The sequence below is a fragment of the Bos taurus genome, chromosome 1 (assembly GCF_002263795.3).
Source record: "Bos taurus isolate L1 Dominette 01449 registration number 42190680 breed Hereford chromosome 1, ARS-UCD2.0, whole genome shotgun sequence".
Taxonomy (NCBI): domain Eukaryota; kingdom Metazoa; phylum Chordata; class Mammalia; order Artiodactyla; family Bovidae; genus Bos; species Bos taurus.
Window position 1 is genome coordinate 155,412,820 of NC_037328.1, and position 15,614 is coordinate 155,428,433.

Sequence of the window (15,614 nt, forward strand, 5' to 3'; positions counted from 1 at the left end):
ATTTTTTTTTTTTTACCCAGAGGCTGTTGTGATAGGTTTTTTATCACTAAATAAATAAAATATTGGGTCCAATCTAGACAGATTTGGACCTGAGGCTTTTTCCCTCCAGACACATTGACAGCATTACTCAGTCTCTGAGGTTTCATGAGCCCAAGGTTTGAGGGGGACATAGGCAGGGTCCTCTGTTCCTCCTCTCTTCTCCGGGGATGAGTAGAACATTTCTCCAGAATCTGGTGCTCAGCCACCAGGTCTATAGAAACACGGGAGCCTCTCTGAAACGGGGAAGGTTCTGTATGTGAGAAGAAACCATTGATACCCCTGTTGTGTTGGTATACTTCAGCACAGCTCTCCCTGGACAGAATGATTTCCCAAATGGCCATCCGTCCAAGAGCAGCGCTCACTGAATCTCAAATCCCCAAAGGAAAAGTTTACAGTTGTCAGTGGCATGTCCTTCCCAGGATGGATATAAGACAGATCTAGCTTTCTGCGGGGCCAGGAAGCATGGACTGCAGGAGAGAGCAAGTGCTCTCACAGCCTAATCAATCTCACAGAGCAGATGGATATGGCAATTAGTGCAAAAACAATTTTGCCAAGAATATTAACACTTCTTTAGTTTATCAAGAAGGGGTGAAATTTCTAGTCAATAATTTTCTAAATTTATAGCACCGTTACTGGTGAGTAGCTGGGTGTAGGATCTCTGGTCTTGTGCTCTTATGTGGCCCAATGAGATAATTAGTAGAAGGAAAGAACTGGGTTCTTCATACACATCAAGCAAAACGTGGGATTGAGAACAAAGAGTTTTCTATTTAATATGTGCTCCAGCTCTTCTGAAATATTAAAGTGATTATTTTGTTTTGACACAAGTTGTCCAGAAAGTTGCTATAATTCTTATTTTGGCAAACCTAGGTATGGCTTAATGATCCAGGGCAGAGGTTCAGAAATACTGTCTGTAAAGGACTAGAGAGTAAATATTCATATTTCAGACTTAGGAGCCTTGTGGTCTTTTCCCCAACCATTCTAATTCTACTGCTATAGCATAAAAGGAGCCATAGATAATATGTAAAAGAAGGGGCATGGCTATGTTTCAATATATTTACAATACAGGTAGCAGAACAGACTTGACCCATGGATCATAGCTTGCCAATCACCGATCTAGTGCACTGATTCTGTTGTTTGCTCCCCTCTGATATTATATATATATATAAAATATTTTCCTTTTCCAAAATTAGAGCACTTATTAGAATCACCAAACTTAAAAATAGGCAGTGTTTCTAGAATCACTTAAAGACGTCATTTTCCCACAATGGTTCTTGATTTTTTTTTCTACTCACAACATGGAAATATGCAGAAGATGTTTCTCCCTTTGAGTAATCTCACTTATCAGCAAAGTCTTCCTCTTCCCCTCCGATCCTCCTCCTTCTCTTCCTGTGTCCCTCTTCCTTCTCCTAGCTCTTTTTCTCCTTCAAGTTCTTTTATTTCTTGGACAGTCCTCCTATTCCCTTTCCATATTTCAACTTCACTTTGGTCAAATAGAATTTTGTGGCATAGTCTGACAACCTAATTAAGAGTTGAGTGTTAAAGCTATCACCCTGGTGGTAGGTAGGGATGAAGCACTGAATGTCAAGGACAAAACAGCAGCTGCATTTTAAGAGTTGAAAGAGTTGTTGGGAGATCTACCAACTGTGGCCAGTAACATGGGCTCGCTGTGCCTCAGTTTAATTATCAGTAACGTAACGATAGGAATGTATCTTAGTATCTACCTTATATGGTTGTTATATAGATTGGGTTTGTCATGTAAAGAGGCTAGGACAGTGCTCACACATAAAGCTCAGGAATAAAGTAAGGATACTTCTTCGTACAATTTCAGTTCAATACTGAACTGGACCATCAAAAAATAAAATAAAGGAAATTAAGAAGGCATTTAGGTTTGGAGGAAGAAATAAAACTGCCCCTACTTGTTGTTATTGTTCAGTCGCCAAGTCATGTCTGACTCTTTGCCACCCCGTGGACTGCAGCACACCAGGCTTCAGTGTCCTTTACGATCTCCTGGAGTTTGCTCAAACCCACGGCCATTGAGTTGGTGATGCCATCCAAACATCTCATACTCTGCTGTACGCTTCTCCTCCCACCCTCAATATTTCATAGCATCAGTGTCTTTTCCAATGAGTTGACTCTTCGCATCAATACTGATCAATACATCATCGTGACCAAAGTATTGGAGCTTCAGCTTCAGCATCAGTCCTTTCAATGAATATTCAGGGTTGATTTCCTTTAGGATTGACTGGTTGCATCTCCTTGCAGTCCAAGGGACTCTCAAGAGTCTTCCCCAACACCACAGTTCAGAAGCATCAATTCTTCGGCACTCAGCCTTCTTTATGGTCCAACTCTCACATATGTACATGACTACCAGAAAAACCACAGCTCTGACTATGGACCTTTGTTGGCAAAGTGATGTCTCTGCTTTTTAATACACTAAGTTTGTCATAAATTTTCTTCCCGAGGCTTCTGGTTCAAGATGGTGGAGTAGAAGGACATGTGCTCATCTCCTCTGAGAGCACCATGATTGCAATTAGCTGTTGAACAACAGGCTGATCAACAGGAGGATGCTGGAACCCTCCAAAAAAGGACACCCCACGTCCAAAGACAAAGAAGCTGCAGGAAGACAGTGGAAGGGGCACTGCTGCTGCTGCTGCTAAGTCACTGCAGTCGTGTCCGACTCTGTGCGACCCCATAGATGGAAGCCCACCAGGCTCCGCCGTCCCTGGGATTCTCCAGGCAAGAACACTGGAGTGCATTGCCATTTCCTTCTCCAATGCATGAAAGTGAAAAGTGAAAGGAAAGTCGCTCACTCGTGTCTGACTCTTTGCGACTCCATGGACTGCAGCCTACCAGGCTCCTCCGTCCGTGGGATTTTCCAGGCAAGAGTACTGGAGTGGGATGCCATCACCTTCTTTGGGAAGGGGCACAGTTGTGGTCAAATCAAATCCCTCACTCACCAGAGGGTGACCCACAGACTGGAGAACAGCAACCCAAAAGAAGTTCTCCCGCTGTTGTGATGGTCCTGAACCCCACATCAGGCTTCCCAGTCTGGGGGTCTGACAAAAGGACTGGGAATCCCCAGGAAATCTGGACTTGAGGGTCAGCGGCATTTAATTTTAGGACTTCCAGAGGACTAGAGGAAACAGAGACTCCACTTCTGGAGGGCACAAACAAACTTTTGTGTGCACCGAGACCCAGAGGAAAGGAGCAGTGACACCACAGGAGACTGAACCAGAGCCACCTGCTAGAGTTGGAGGGCTCCCGTGGAGGCGTGGGCCGGCAGGCGCTCCCCACAGGGCCAGGGCGCTGGAGGGCTCCCGTGGAGGCGTGGGTCGGCAGGGGCTCCCCACAGGGCCAGGGCGCTGGAGGGCTCCCGTGGAGGCGTGGGTCGGCAGGGGCTCCCCACAGGGCCAGGGCGCTGGAGGGTCTCCCATGGGGCCCTGGATCGGCAGGGGCTCAGCACAGGGTTGGGGCACTGGAGGGTCTCCTGTGGAGGCCTGGACTGGCAAAGGCTCCCCACAGGGCCAGGGCGCTGGAAGGTCCCCCTTGGTGTAAAGTCTCTTGGAGGTCACCGTTATCCCTATATAGAGCCTGTAGACCCCAGGGCTGGGTCACCTCAGGCCAAACAACTACCAGGGAAGGTGTGCAATCCCACCCATCAGTAGAAAATTGGATTAAAGCTTTACTGAGCAAGGCCCTGCCCACTAGAGCAAGACCCAGTTTTCCCATCACCAGTCCCTCCCATCAAGAAGCTCACACAAGCCTCTCAGCCTCACCCATCAGAAGGCAGACAGAAGCAGCACAAAGAAGCAGTCTCACAGTGGCTAAAACAAAAACCATATTACAGAAAGTTAATCATGATGAAAAAGCATAAAGTTATGTCCCAAAGGGACAAGATAAAACCCCAGAAAAAGAACTAAATGAAGTGGAGATAGGCAACCTTCCAGAAAAAGAATTCAGAATAATGATAGTGAAGATGATCCAGGATCTCCAAAAAAGAATGGAGGCAAAGATTGAGAAGATGCAAGAAATGTTTACAAAGACCTAGAAGAACTAAAGATGAAATAAACAGAGATGAATAACACGCTAGAAGGAGTCCATAGCAGAATAGCTGAGGCAGAAGAACGGATGAATGACCTGGAGGACAGAAGGCTGGAAATCACTTCTGCAGAACAGAGTATAGAAAAAAGAATGAAAATAAATGAAGACAGCCTAAGAGACTTCTCAGACAACATTAAACACACCAACATTCTCATTATAGGGGTCCCAGAAGAGAGAGAAAGGACCTGAGAAGATATTTGAAGAGATAATAGCTGAACATTTCCAAACATGGGAAAAGAAATAGTCAACCAAGTCCAGGAAGCACAGAGTCCCCAGAAGGATAAACCCAAAGAGGAACACACCGAGACTCACAGTAATCAAACTGACCAAAATTAAAGACAGAGATAAAATATTGAAAGCAACAAGGGGAAAATGACAAATAACATACAAAGGAACTCCCATCAGGCTATCAGCTGATTTCCCAACAGAAATTCTACAGGCCAGAAGGGAATGGCCTGATATATTTAAAGTGATGAAAGGGAAGAACCTACAACCAAGAATACTCTATCCAGCAAGACTCTCCTTCAGATTTGATGGAGAAATCAAAAGCTTTCCAGACAAGCAACAGTGGAGAGAATTCAGCACCACTAAAGCAGTTTTACAACAAATGCTAAAGGAACTTCTTTAGGCAGGAAACACAAGAGAAGGAAAAGACCTACAGGAAGTAAGGAAAATGGTGATAGGATCATACATGTTGATGATTACCTTAAGTGCAAATGATTTAAATTCACCAACCAAAAGAGACTGACTGACTGGGTGGATGAAAACATGCATGTATGCACTTCCACTTACCACATCATTCTGCTTGACCCCCCAAATTGTATAATTATATTATACTGTGAGGTTAATCATGTTCCCTTCCCGTTATGGCTTGCAATTGTAATTATCCTTTATTTTGTATGTGGCTACTGATTGTCAAAACCAATACACATCTTTTACACTTGTGGTTCTGTAACTATTACCCACTTGATACCATTGTATCATGATTGGTCAACAGAAAAATAATAGAACTCTGTATCACCAGGCTTCCCTAGTAGCTCAATTGGTAAAGAATCTGCCTGCAATGCAGGAGACCTGGGTTCAATCCCTGGGAAGATCCCTGGACAAGGAAATGGCAACCCACTCCAGTATTCTTGCCCAGAGAATTCCATGGACAGAGGACCTGCTGGGCTGCAGCCCATGGGACTGCAAAGAGTTGGACACAACTGTATGACTAACTTTCACTTTCACTTTTCTGCATCACCAAAAGTAGGATCCAATAGAAAAACCAGTAGTCACTGTTTAAAATCCAGATGCATATCAGAATTATCTTGAAATTTTTTGAAAAATACAAATGCTCAAGTATTGTTTTTTTACTCCAAAACTCCAGATACGTTTCTAATGAGCAGCCCTGTTTAAAAGCAACTGGACTTTATGACGATGTTTTACTCTGGATGGCCTTTCACTGTCCTCTAGTTCCTTTCACCTTTTCTGTTTCATGCTCAGTGCTCCTATTTCATCGAGCTCATTTCTCCAATTTCTCTACCTCTGTTTCATCCTCTTCATCTTTTTTTTTTTTTTTTTTTTGATGTTCTTTCTCAAGCCTTTATCAACTGTAGGAGAAAAGCTCTTGTATACATGTACATAAATATGCATGGGCTTCCCAGGAGGTGCTAGTGGTAAAGAACCCACCTGCCAATGCGAGCCTGATGCCTGGGATATGCATAATGTATATATTTTAGAAAACTTCTGAATTTTTGCCTAACTAAAAAGATTATGACATTTTGAGTCCACTTGTTTGACTTAGTATGAATAGAATGCTGGATTTCTAATTGAAAAATAGATACGCAACAAGCAACAAAGATTTACCGTATACCACCAGGAACTATAGTCAATATCTTGTAATAACCTATGATGGAAACTAAGATCAAAAATAATATATGTGCATTTGTATAACTGAATCACCTTGTTGTGCACCTGAAACATTGTAAGTCAACTATATTTCAATTATATATATATATATATTTTTTTTTTTTTCTAATTTCTTCAAAGGAGCAAGTGTCTTTTAATTTCATGGCTGCAGTTACCATCTGCAGTGATTTTGAAGCCCAGGAAAAGAAAATCTACCACTGTTTCCAGTTTTTTCTCTATTTATTTGCCATGGAGTGATGGGATTGGGTGCCATAATCTTACTTTTTTGAATGTTGAATTTTAACCCAGCCTTTTCACTCTCCTCTTTCATCTTCATCAAGATGCTTTTTAGTTCTTTTTGGCTTTCCACCATTAGGGTAGTATCATCTGCACATCTGAAGCTGTTGATATTTCTCCCAGCAATCTTGATTCCAGCTTGCAGTTCATCCAGCCCGGCATTTCACATGATGTACTCTGGATATAAGTTAAATAAGCAGAGTGACAAAATACAGCCTTGACGTACTCCTTTCCCAATTTGGAACCAGTCTGTTCTTCCATATCTGGTTCTAACTGTTGCTTCCTGACTTGCATACAGATCTCTCAGGAGGCAGGTAATGTGGTCTGGTATTTCCATCTCTTGAAGAATTTTCCACAGTTTTTTGTGAAGCCTTGACATACTCCTTTCCCAGTTTTGAACCAGTCTGTTTTTCCATGTCTGGTTGTAACTGTTGCTTCTTGACCCACATACTAGATTTCTCATGAGGCAGATAAGGTGGTCTGGTATTCCAATCACTTTAAGAAATTTCCATAGTTTGTTGTGATCCACACAGTCAAAGGCTTTAGTGTACTTAATGAAGCAGAAGCAGATGTTTTTCTGAATTCTCTTGCTTTCTCTATGATCCAATGGATGTTGGCAATTTGATCTCTGGTTCCTCTGTCTTTTCTAAAGCCAGCTTGTACACCTGGAAGTTCTCAGTTCATGTATTGTCGAAGCCTAGTTTGAAGGATTTTGAGCATTACCTTGCTAGCATGTGAAATCAGTGCAATTGTACAGTAGTCTTGAACATTTTTTTTGGCATTGCCTTACTTTGGGACTGGAATGAAAACTGACCTTTTCCAGTCCTGTGGCCACTGCTGAGTTTTCCAAATGTGCTGGCATATTGAGTGCAGCAGCTTAACAGCATCATCTTTTAGGATTTTAAATGCTCATCTGGAATTCCATCACCTCCACTAGCTTTGTTTGTAGCAGTGCTTCCTAAGGCCCCCTTGACTTCACTCTCCAGGATGTTTGGCTCCAGGTACGTGATCACAGCATGAAGATCTTTTTGTATAGTTCTGTGCATTCTTGCCACCTTTTCTTAATCTCTTCTGCTTCTCTTAGGTCCTTGCCATTTCTGTCCTTTATTGTGCTGATCTTTGCACGTGCATCTTTACTTGTAGGTGACATTTTGGTCTGCACAGAAAATCTGATGGAATCTACAAAAAAACCTACTAGAACTATTAAGTGAGCTTAGTCTGGGTTGCAAGATATAAGAGCGATATACAAAAAATCAGCTGTGTTTCTCTATACTGGCAATAACTAACTGGAAGTCAGAATTTAAAAAAAAAACCATCACATGCAATGGAATAAAAAACTTGAAATTATTTAGGGCTAAATCTGACAATAGTGGAGATGATAGAATTCCAGTTGAGCTATTCCAAATCCTGGAAGATGATGCTTGGAAAGTGCTGCACTCAATATGCCAGCAAATTTGGAAAACTCAGCAGTGGCCACAGGACTGGAAAGGTCAGTTTTCATTCCAATCCCAAAGAAAGGCAATGCCAAAGAATGCTCAAACTACCACACAATTGCACTCATCTCACACGCTAGTAAACTAATGCTCAAAATTCTCCAAGCCAGGCTTCAGCAATACATGAACCGTGAACTTCCAGATGTTCAAGCTGGTTTTAGAAAAGACAGAGGAACCAGAGGTCAAATTGCCAACATCTGCTGGATCATCGAAAAAGCAAGAAAGTTCCAGAAAAACATCTATTTCTGCTTTATTGACTATGCCAAAGCCTTTGACTGTGTGGATCACAATAAACTGTGGAAAATTCTGAAAGAGATGGGAATACCAGACTACCTGACCTACCTCTTGAGAAACCTATATGCAGGTCAGGAAGCAACAGTTAGAACTGGACATGGAAAAACAGACTGGTTCCAAATAGGAAAAGGAGTACATCAAGGCTGTATATTGTCACCCTGTTTATTTAACTTCTATGCAGAGTACATCATGAGAAACGCTGGGCTGGAAGAAGCACAAGCTGGAATCAAGACTGCCGGAAGAAATATCAATAACCTCAGATATGCAGATGACACCACCCTTATGGAAGAAAGTGAAGAGGAACTAAAAAGCCTCTTGATGAAAGTGAAAGTGGAGAGTGAAAAAGTTCGTTTCAACATTCAGAAAACGAAGATCATGGCACCTAGTCCCATCACTTCATGGGAAATAGATGGGGAAACGGTGTCAGACTTTATTTTTTGGGGGCTCCAAAATCACTGCAGATGGTGATTGCAGCCATGAAATTAAAAGACGCTTACTCCTTGGAAGGAAAGTTATGAGCAACCTAGACAGCACATTGAAAAGCAGAGACATTACTTTGCCAACAAAGGTCTGTCTAGTCAGGGCTATGGTTTTTCCAGTGGTCATGTATGGATGTGAGAGTTGGACTATGAAGAAAGCTGAGCGCCGAAGAATTGATGCTTTTGAACTGTGGTGTTGGAGAAGACTCTTGAGAGTCCCTTGGACTGCAAGGAGATCCAACCAGTCCATTCTGAAGGAGATCAGCCCTGGGTGTTTGGAAGGAATGATGCTAAAGCTGAAACTGCAATATTTTGGCCACCTCATGCAAAGAGTTGACTCATTGGAAAAGACTGTGATGCTGGGAGGGATTGGGGGCAGGAGAAGGGGACAACAGAGGATGAGATGGCTGGATGGCATCACCAACTTGATGGACATAAGTTTGGGTGAACTCCAGGAGTTGGTGATGGACAGGGAGGCCTGGCATGCTGCAATTCATAGGGTTGCAAAGAATCAGACACGACTGAATGACTGAACTGAAATCTGACAAATGTGCAAGAACTGCAGAATGAAAACTATACATAAATATTTCTGAGAGAACAAACAGCCCGAACAAATGAGGAGCTGTGTCCTGTTCACAAGTCTAAAGATTCAATGTTATTAAAATGCCAATTCTTCCTCAAATGATTTATGAAGTTAAAGCAATCCCAGGCAAAATCCAGCATTTTTTTTTTTTTTGGTAGAAACTTACAAACTGGATCTAAACTTCTGAGAAATGAAAAGACCTATCAGACCCCCAGAATCATCAAGAGGACTCTGCAGAAGAATAAAGTTAGAAGATAAAGATTACCTGCAGACTTATTTTGTGAAACTGAGAGTTGCTCAGTCACGTCTGACTCTTTGCGACCCCAGGGACTATGTAGTCCATGGAATACTCCAGGCCAGAATACTGGCTTTGGTAGCCTTTCCCTTCTCCAGGGGATCTTCCCAACCCAGGGATTGAACCAGGTCTCCCGCATTGCAGGTGGATTCTTACCAACTGAGCCAGCAGGGAAGCCTTATTATGGAGTTTTGATAATCAAGACAGTGTAGGTTTGGTGAAAAGTTTGGTAGAGCAACAAAATAGAAAATCCAGAAATGACACACATGTGTATGTCAATTGGTTTTTGACAAAGATTAAAAGGGAATTCAGTGGAAGAAGAATAGTCTTTTCAACAAATGGTACTACAATAATTGGAAATATATTTTTTAAAGTGAAAAGTAAAAATAGTTTTGATGCATAACTTGATACTTTGTATCATATAAAAAATTAATTCAAAATTGATCTTGGATTTAAATATAAATCCTAAAACTATAAAGCTTCTAAAGGAAAAGATAGGAGAACATTTTGATGACTTTGACTTAGGCAAAGATAACACTGAAAGCAAGATCTTTAAAAAAGAAATTAATTTGGATTTATCAAAATCAAGAACTTCTTTCTGCTGTTTAAAGAACAGTGCTAAGAGAATGAAAATATAAGCCATAGACTGACAGGAAATGATTGCAGGCCATATAGCTGACAAATGGCTTGTGACCATAATATATGAAAGACTCTCAAAACTCAATAATAAGAAAACAAAGAACTCAGTAAAATTGAGTAAAAGAACAGAAACATCCTATAGGAAGATATATGGAAGCAAATTATATGAAAACATACTCAGTTAGCCAAATGCAATTCATTACAGGAATGCAGTTTACAATCATGTTGAGATATTATGACTCACCTTGGAGAATGTTTGAAATTAAACACACTGACCATATCACGTGATGACAAGAATGTGAAGCAACAGGAAACCTCGGGCACTGCTGTTGGGAATGTGAAACAGTGCACGACCTCTGAGAAACAGTTTGCCAGTTTCTTATAAAGTTAAATGAATACCTATGATGTGAGAAGTTACTCTACCCCTAGGAATTCACCCAAGAGAAATGAAATATATCTATAAAAAAGCATGCATATAGACGCTCACAGCATCTTTATCTATGACAACCCCAAACTGGAAGGAACCCAAATATCCATCAGATGCTTAACAAAACTGCACTATGGGCACAAAAGGTTATATTTTGCAATAAATGGAACGAACATGGATAAACCTGAATATATTCTTCTTTCATGCCCAGTGAAAGAAGCCAGAAAAAAAGCAAGTACATTCTCAATCATTCTATTTGTATAAAATTCTAGAACAAGATGATGCTTAACTCCTTGGAAGGAAAGTTATGACCAACCTAAATAGCATATTAAGAAGCAGAGACATTACTTTGCCAACAAAGGTCTGTCTAGTCAAGGTTATAGTTTTTCAAGTGGTCATGTATGGATGTGAGAGTTGGACTATAAAGAAAGCTGAGTGCTGAAGAATTGATGCTTTTGAACCGTGGTGTTGGAGAAGACTCTTGAGAGTCCCTTGGACTGCAAGGAGATCCAACCCAGTCCATCCTAAAGGAGATCAGTCCTGGGTGTTCATTGGAAGGACTGATGCTGAAGCTGAAACTCCAATACTTTGGCCACCTCATGCGAAGAGCTGACTCAATGGAAAAGACCCTGATGCTGGGAGGGATTGGGGGCAGCAGGAGGAGGGGACGACAGAGGATGAGATGGCTGGATGGCGTCACTGACTCGATGGACATGAGTTTGAGTGAACTCTGGGAGTTGGTGATGGACAGGGAGGCCCGGCGTGCTGTGGTTCAAGGGGTCGCAAAAGGTTGGACACGACTGAGTGACTGCACGGAACTGAACTGGAGTGGAACATGAAAGCTGATCTAGAGGGACAGAAAACAGTAAGTGATTTCACGGGGACAGTGACGAGAGAGAACAGGAAGGGTGAGCGTGAGGGGAGTTCACAGGACACAAGGAAGCCGCTGCAATGCTGGATGTGCCACGTTGAGTTATGGGTGTTTCTGTATTTGTGTCCTATTTGTACTTGATACATGTGTCAAAACTTTGTCAAACTGTCCACTTTAAATAGCTCCCAGGTGGTGCCAGTGGTAAAGAACACCCGTGCCAACGCAGGAGACATTGGAGACACGAGTCGGATCCCTGGGTTGGGAAGATCCCTTGGAGAAAGGGTCTTCTCTTGCCTGGAGAATCCCATGGACATTGCAGCCTGGTGGGCTACAGTCCGTAGGGTTGCAGAGAGCCAGACACGACTGAGGCATGCACACACACGTATGGTTTATTGTGTATCAATCGCACCTCAATAAAGCTGTTAACATTTTGGTAGTTCACTCTAACAAATGTATAGGTTCCCATAACACGTATTTCTGAGGGTCAAATATACTTTTCATTTTGTGTTTTTTAATACAAATTTTGGATTAATTTTGTTGTTTATTATTTTTATCCCATGTCACTGTATTATGGACTTCCCAGGTGGCTTAATGGCAAAGAAAAATAGTAAAAATGAAAGTTGCTCAGTCATGTCTGATTCTGTGACCCCAATGGATTGTAACTTGCCAGGCTCCTCTGTCCATGGAATTCTCCAGGCAAGAATACTGGAGTGGATTGCCATTCCCTTCTCCAGGGGATCTACCTGACCCAGGGGTCAACCCAGGTCTTCCGCATTGCACGTACATTGCAGGATTCCGGTCTGAGCCACCAGGGAAGCCCTCAGTGGCAAAGAATCTGCCTGTAATGCAGGAGATACGGGTGTGATCCCTGGGTCAGGAAGATCCTTTGGAGAAGAGAAAGGCAATTCACCCTAGGATTTTTGCCTGGGAAACCCAATGGACAGAAGGAGCCTGGCGGGGGACAGTCCTTGGGGTTGCCAAGAGTCAGATGTGACTTAGCAACGAAACAACACTTTAGTATATATGAAAGGCTCAGCAAATTCTTTTTGTAGTAAGATGGGGTATAAAAATACACACTAGTAAATGTAATAGTCCATATTTTAGCAGGACCAGGAGATGCTAAATGGTAACAAAGCTTCTGCACAAATATCTATTTAAAATGTGTCACCAACTGTTTGTATTCTTTTTTCATGAACTTCTTGTTCATTATCTTAGTCTGTTTTTATTTTGGTAAACAGGATTTAAAGTGCAAATATAATATATAAGATACCAAGACCATTCTAACGATGACAGAATCTACTCTATGGTTGTAGTGCATGTCTTAGGGAGTTAAAGTCTTATGTTGATATCTGTTAAATGTCAAGAAATGAAGTAGTTTCATTGTTTCTATTACTATAGTGAAAGACTGTATGTTAATTGTATAAAATTAGATACTTTGCTTAAGTAAAAATATTTGGAATGTTTTATAATTTTTCATTTCGTTGTTGTTGTTCAGTCGCCAATTTGTGTCCGACTCTTTGCGACCCCATGACTGCAGCACACCAGGCTTCCTGCCATCACCAACTCCTGGAGCTTGCTCAAATTCATGTCCACTGAGTTGGTGATGCCATCCAACCATCTCATTCTCTGTCGTCCCCTTCTACTCCTGCCCTCAATCTTTCCCAGCCTCAGGTCAGAGTCAGCTCTTTGGTGGCCAAAGTATCTGAGCTTCAGCTTCAGCATCAGGACCCAGGGTGGTCATTTGATTAAGCATGCCCAGATATTCCAAGCACAGTAAACAACACGTTTTAAAAAGTTCACGTAGCATTTATAGTAGAGGAAGTGTTCTTATCCCCAGCTCAAGCATAATAGTGACATGGAAAACTGTCGTCCGTCTTGTCATTATAAGAATAAAATGATTCACATTTAAAAAAATAAAATGCACCACCAAGAAGGAGACTCAGGACACAGAGAAGAGACTGGTGGTTGCCCCGGGGGACGGACTGGGGAGGTATGGAGAGGGAGGCTGGGGTTAGCAGCTGAAAGCATTTATGTGCAACATCTATGAACAGCAAGGTCCTACGTGTAGCACAGAGAACTATACTCGATATTCTACAACCAGCTGCAATGGAAAAGAATACATATACACAAAAAGAATGCATTAATATATACATGCATAATTGAATCACTTTGCTGTACAGCAGAAATTAGCAGGATATTGTAAAGCAACTATACTTCACTAAGAAGAAATAAGTAACAATTAAAACCAGTGCACCTCAAACAGGACTGTCCATGGGACACGGGTCTCATTCCACACTACACCCCAACACTCCTCCAAAGGGCCTGGCATCATTAACTCCTTTATTCACTTACAAGTATGTGTTTCTTAGAGTAATACCAATATGATATTGAATTTACTTGCTGACAGATGGCTGAATCACTGTAGTTAAAGCATTGCATGTAAGACTGCCAACACCAGGTAGAAAGTTCTGCTGATGCTAGATGCAGAGTTTCACCTCTATATTATACTTTTTCTTAGCTGTTCAGTAGAATAATTTATTTTCAGAATCATGCTGACACATTCTGACATTTGAGTGGTTTGATTTTATTTGATGTATTACCCTTTTTTAAAAATAGGATACATGTCAAACGTCTCTATGAACTTCGGTGTTTCTAGCATAGAATTATTAATTAGACGTAGTTCTTCATTTGAAAAATAAGTTTACTGGATTCTACCGATTGGAGTGTGAATTAATTTAATGTAGTCTGAAATAGAGAAATCACCAAATGCAGTTACATTTGTATGTTCTTTTTTCTATTTCTTAAAGCTCATGCCCCTATTTAGAGACTTTTTTTCTCCCCAGGCTAAGAAGCATGTTGCAAATATTCTACCTCACTCTGTTCTTCAGGTCCATTGTAGTAGAGCCAATTCTTTGTTTCTCTGCTTCTCACCTGCTCTGTCTATTTATTTGTGTATAAGATGTCAAAGGAAAATGAAAAGCAACACCTCCAAATACCACCTTGAAAGAGAAAAGGCCAACAAATTCTTTTCTGCACCTGAAGCTTTTAATTCTTTAATCCACCATGGAATGTTGCTTAATTACATATTTTATTATGCATAACTGAAAATTACGTACTTTAGTTTCAACAATGATATGAAAGCACTTATTGTTTATAAATAAAGAGCGGCTAGTTTGTCTCTATTTTTTTATGTTACAAATATTTGTGGAATTCTCAAAGGTTCTCTTTCTAAAATTGGCTTTTTGAAAATTCTCAGAGAGACCCAAGAAAAACTTCAAGTTTTAATACTTTCTTTGGAAACCAGAAAATTCATTACTTTGCAAAATCAAGATGATGTCACGTCATTATGGGCAAAAGCCATTGAATAGTTTGGATATTTTCATAAGTTTCATCATAATTTTAACAAGCTTCACAAAGTATTTACTGATGGAAAAATGTTACAGTGGTTGAACCAGGTGATGAACCCTTGGAGATTCATTATACTATTCTATCTTTTTGTTTGTGTGTATTTGGAAATTCCTAATCAAATGTGTGTTTAAAAAAAACTTGGATATATGGATTTTAACCAAAGTTTTGGAGTTAATATTTCACACACTGGAATTCAATGACTTAGTGATGGACTTTTTCATAGTAGTAAAATAATTATGCTGTTTCTGGAAATGTCAAATTGCATTTAATTTTTTTCTATATTTTCTGCATTTGATAAAGCTCTTATTGAGAAGAAAAGAGAAACCTGTAGATGTAAGACTTGGGTTTGAAACCAACATGGAGCCTCCCCTCTTGTGTCTGCCGTAAGTGTGCAAGGTGGGACAGACGTGTTTGTGGCAGTGTCGTGTAAAATGAAGCCTTCCACTAATGTTGTTGCTATTATCATTTTAAGCATATTTGAGGGCAAAGCTGGGAAGGAGCCTTACAAGGTAGGAAGTCTTTGTATGAGACCTGGTAGAACAAATCTTTGAAAATTAAAATCGGAAACAAAGATGGAGTAGGTGAAGCCTGTCCCCTCATTAAGATGCTGCGGGGTAGATTTGCACACTGGACAAATGTGCATATTGCAACCCGGGGCCACAGACTCAGTGAGTCATTGCACACACTTACAGTATTTGAGCTTTCTCAACATTCTCACTTAGCACGTACTGTTGGTTCTTCTATGACTGGAGAAACTCATAGAGCAGCCCATGGATAGCCTTTCTTTGGTGGGGAGGG